The sequence below is a fragment of the Schistocerca americana genome, chromosome 9 (genome assembly GCF_021461395.2).
Source record: "Schistocerca americana isolate TAMUIC-IGC-003095 chromosome 9, iqSchAmer2.1, whole genome shotgun sequence".
NCBI classification, from domain to species: Eukaryota; Metazoa; Arthropoda; class Insecta; order Orthoptera; family Acrididae; genus Schistocerca; species Schistocerca americana.
The window spans coordinates 82,779,513-82,784,917 of NC_060127.1; the positions used below are offsets into that span (position 1 = coordinate 82,779,513).

Sequence of the window (5,405 nt, forward strand, 5' to 3'; positions counted from 1 at the left end):
ATGTACCTTCTAACGGAAAGGCGGTGGTGTCCAAATCCACAACGAGCAGTAGCATGTTTACCCCATATCCAAAAGTGAGCGCCCGCCGGACCACACATTATGTGTGTAAGTTGACAACACCGCATGGCTTACAGGGATATTCCCTATGTCTGAGCTAGTCGTAACCACCTAATCAATTAAAATAGGGTTTTATTGATAACCATAAGAAAGTAATTCATGGATATCGTATTTATTTTTGTAATTCTAGTATTAGAATCGTTCATACGTTCTACAGTGTATTTACTTTTCTTACAGTACTTTTAATACGAGCCGGCTAGAGTGAATGCTGCTTTCTCCTTGGTAGACTTGCTGAATTACGTATAGTTTCACGGTTCCTGTGTGTCATCTGCGTCGTTTAACTGTCACTTTGGAATAATAGGACACGACACTATTATTTACCAACAACATAAGGTATTAAGAGGAAGAGGAGTGTATTGTTTAATGTCCCGTCGACAACGATGTCGTTAGAGACGGAGCACACGCTCAGATTAGGGAAGGATGGGAAAGGAAATCGGCCGTGCCCTTTCAAAGGAACCATCCTGGAATTTGCCTGAAAAGATTTAGGAAAATCACAGAAAATCTAAATCAGGATCTCCGGAGACGGGTTTGAACCGTCATCCTCCCGAATGCGAGTCCAGTGTGCTAACCACTGCGCCACCTCCCTCGGTGAGACGGTATTAAGAGAGTGAAATATAATTTTATCTAGTGACTTTGAAATTTGCCGACAGGAAAATGTGAAGCACTGAAGAATAAGGGAAGAGTTTTTTTGTTTTGTTTATAGGCTATACTAAGTTAAAACCAAGTAGGTGTCATGTGGAACGTCCACAAGAATTTAAGAATCGGTTCTCTGTGTTCAATCCGATAATAAAATGTTATCGCTGTAATTTAATTAGGAATACAATAAAGATTTATTTGCCGCTGAAACACCAGGCGCAAGACTGACTTTCAGAAGCCACTCATACAGTGGTGTAGGATTGGGTGCCACGTTTCACATTGTGCAGTCATCCACCATTGCGGAGCCTTGTTTGTGAAAAAGTGACAGAAATAGTTTCGCTTGAGACACTAAATCATAAAAAATACTATTAAAATGAGTTCACCCAACAGCTTCGTAGCATAAGGCTCTAAGCTCACAAGCTAAAGGTCGCGTGTTCATCAGTCACAGAACAGTATTTTTTTTTAAATCCTTATCAGAATGGTCGTGAGTTTCATTTTTATTCGATTTTAAATATAATTCTTTTCTTAATATTAATTTTTGATCTTGGAATGCTTCATCTCAGTCACTGTTTTAACTTCATTATTTTGCACATATTTAATGAGCTGAAGATGTACATTGATTTCTGATTCTTGAATGCGTCATTTCAATCACTTTATTAACTTCATTACTTTGCACATATTTAATGAACTGAATATGTATAAAATGTGATAGCAGCAAGGTAGCATAATTTCTCATGGTGTGAAAAGAATTTACGTTTTAAATGTTTACGTGTAAATAGCCATCCTAGAAAGTCTACGTGACGTATTGGGTCCAAGATGGTACGAATGGCCTCTTCTTGGCTACGGATCTTATTGCTCTTAATATGCCTATAAAATGCGGTAAGTAACTATCTGATACCTTATAACAGAAATTAGAAAACGATGTTGAGCTAGTTTACTAATGCAATACCCAAATCCATCAAATGCATTGAAGAAACACCCACTAGTACAAAATTGATTAATAGTAGATTTACCATGTTTACATTCAATGCATGACTCCCGGAGGAGTTCGCAAAAATTGCCGTAGCGGACGGTATTTCACGTCCACTAGGCGGGGTATTGGTAAAAGTTTTCAACTAGCAATAATCGCACCTCGGATAAACCTCATTGGTTACGATATTGCCACTGCGCAAAGGTAACATGAAAGTGGAGAGGGATATATTTATAAGTAAGTAGAAATCCAACTGCTTATGAGTACCTTCATAATTTTGCAATGAATGGAAACTGAAACACTGTCTGTAATCGGAAGACGACCAAAGATATTTCTTCCGTGCAGCGATTTTACAGTTGATGGCGCATAAGTAAATAATGTATTACGCAGACAACAATATATTATTCATTGTAGTCAGAAATCAGAGCTTCTAAACGTAGTTTTGTAGCCTACCAACAGAGGGCAGTAGTATGCATAGTATCCACAAGGTCGGTCAAGATCAGTGTCTACACGAAGTTTCTTTGCGCCGCGACAGAGGGCAGCAGCATTAGTTGGAACAGTTAAACGGTAGCTGAAATGCGTTGCTCAGCTTAGACTGAAGTCCCTACCACTCCAATCTCCATGCTCACTTGTCTGTAACCGAGATGAGATCACAATGCGTGCTGAATTTAAGTTAACTAATAACTATTGTGTCTTGCAGAGTTAGTGAATTTTCCATAACATGAGTGTATACGTCTTTTGTATAACCCACGCACATTCGAAAGCATTGCCCCCCCCCAAATCGTATGTGTATCGTGAGCGGATACAGAATTATTTTGTCCTAATTTAATTATGCAGCCTTTAGATTTAATTGTGTGCTTTACTCCCCTTAATAAGCTATGTGCGGGACATACACTTCACACGAGACGAAGGAAAAGCGAGCACGTGTGACGCTATTCACTTTTACTCGTGGATGCTGGAAATGTATTGCGAACTAATTACATTTATCGACGTATTGGCCCTGTGGATCTAGGATTGTACAGTGTGCAAAATATATTGACCTATACTTAATCCTAGATAAGTAAACCTTCGTAAAATGTAGGATTGCAGTGGTTCAGAGATTGAGTCTACACATTTTCTTAAAACAAAGTCTCATATATTATCTATTCCTGATGAGCGTTTCGATTTCAGAAAATTGTTTTCTTGCTGTACTTCTTAGATATTAGCTGGTATGAGAAACATTTGTGCTATCTGCCTTTTCAGTTTTGGATCTCGTGTGTGGGGGGTGTTAATGAGTAGCGTTTTATTCCAAATTTTTTCTGTTACGTTTACAAAATAACTTTTTTTTAACACATTGACCACAGCCTTCGGTTTACTGACAGTTCGCATAAATTCAGTCATTCATTCATTTTAGTTTTGTTAAATTCATGTTTCTGTCTTTGCAATATTTCAAACAGCTTTCATTTTATTGCTTGTCTTTCTTATGTATCTGTCATTTTCAACATTTTGGCATTTTTTTTTTTTTTTTTTGTTACCTTCCTGAGGGGTGTTCGAGTTTTTAAAATACCATTCAAAGTCAGGTGCTGTGTGACATACGACGTAGTAACTCTGTACAGGAATTGGTTATTTGCACATGATTTTGTAATGCCTTGTGCTAGTTTTTTTCTGTGTTAGTGATTTTTGACCTAGTTTTACATGAAAATGGTACATCAAAATAGTATTTAATTGTACCAACAAAGATAGTAATTTTGCCAGATGTATTACCAGTACCATAAATCTGTTACTACGATTCTATTTTAAATTATTTCAATTTTTTTCTGATCATTGTAAGTTCTGCCCTAAAGTGTGATTGTGAGTTTGTAAGCATTAACTCTTTCAAAAGGGAAATTTATGGTTTGTTCATTGTGGTGTCCAAGCCCAGGCTTTACTATTTCTGTCTGTAATATTGTTGCTTAGAGTTAATTATTATTTGAATTATGTGGTTTTTGCTTAGCAAGATTGTTGTGACTTTCAAGTTGAGAGAGAGACTATGAAATTAAATAGGCTAGTTCTTTCCTTACTGTATGGAGTTTGCTAAAGCCTGTGTACTGAAATAACCACAGATGAGAATCATTTTCTTATTTCTAAGAGATTTATGTGTTCTCCATGTTGAAGAAAGTTTGTCTCCATAAGGTTATCTGTAGAGCCTCCTACAATTGTTTTGATTGATGGTAATTAGTACTGGTAATTCTGTATCTGATATTTCAGAATCCCTTTTAACTATTTACTGTCTTTTGTTATCCTGTGTGTTTGTAAGCTATTCCATTTCTGATGAATATACAGTTTGCGCCACACTAGAGTTGCTTTCTACAAGTGTAGGCTGCCAATTTGTTTAAAGTGCAGTTTCGATGTCGGTGGCTTTTCTGATTCGTGCTGCTGTTGGCAATATGTTTCCCTTGGTCATAGCCACCCAGCTGATAGAATAGGGTACTTAACCAATGAGAATCACCGAATTTGACGACTTATGTTAGTAAAAAAGTATGACTTCTGTCATCATCGACATGTATAGCGTGAGTTGATGATTGTATCATATGTTTCTAGGAATGTGACAGGATTTCTTGGGATGTTGTTTCACATTGCAGTGTTACAGGCTGCTTGTGAGTTGTCGAAGCCAATAGATCTGACTGGAGGAAAACTGTGGTGATGAACTGAACTGTAGCACAGCCGAGTGATTGTTTCAAAAACTATATGGAGTATTTTTGAAATGTTCCAATTTCATTTTATGGGAGCTTCTGTTTTATGATATTCTGCATGAATGTATTCCACTATCCTGCCATGTAATTTCATACACCCAGTGTCACGACAATATTTATCGAACGCTATTTTGTCACCGGTTTTGCCACCTTGTCTATTCACCCTGTTATAGAATAACCTTGCCCATATCCCATTTTTCGCCATGCAGACAGTTGCTGACTGCTGTACACATCACAATAGCCACCAGCATTGTGAAGTGCAGTTTTACTGCCAATTCATAGTTTGTTATTTTTACTGTTTTTAATACCTCCTCTCTTAACCAGTGCTCATTCAGACAGTACAGAAGCATCAGTCAACTAATCCGAAAGCATTATTTTCAATTCTGTTAATGTATTGCATAATCAGTTTACCTTGTGTTTTTTTTTTTTTATATAAATGCTTACACATCTGCCAGTACTTTACTGCAAGTTTTAGAGCCTAACCTATTAAGATGCAGTCCATTCAGTCCATTCTGTGCTAGGCATTTACTGGTAAAAAATTTTAGATATAAAAATACTGCCATTAAAGTGTCACACTGTTCTTGATAATAGCACTTTTCACTATCCTGGATGTGGGGTAATCATTTTTGCCTGTTTTGATAATGTTTCTTGTTTTGTTTACAAGCTAACTTTTACTGCAGCTGTGGAGAGAATTAATCCACATGCACACCTGTATATATTTTATTGCAGGCTGTAGGCCTAACATTCTTCACACTTTGTTTGGTCCTCCAAATGTTTTTGCAATCTTTATTCATTTGAAATATCATAATCGCAAATCAAACATTGATTTTTACAGAAAGTTCCTGGCGGATTAAAACTGTGTGCTGGACCGAGACTCGAACTCCCGCCGGAGTCTCCCTCAGAGACTCGTACTTGGGACCTTTGCCTTTCTTTTTACAAGTACCTCCATCTCCTTCCTTCCACTTGATTGC

General features: G+C 37.2%; 1 non-coding gene across 1 annotated transcript; it reads right to left on the reverse strand.

Moving 5' to 3' along the window:
* Window positions 1-1,788: 1,788 nt before the first annotated feature.
* LOC124551479 lies at window positions 1,789-1,929 on the reverse strand. The gene has a single exon (XR_006967848.1). It is a non-coding gene; the product is annotated as a U4 spliceosomal RNA (small nuclear RNA).
* Window positions 1,930-5,405: the final 3,476 nt, after the last annotated feature.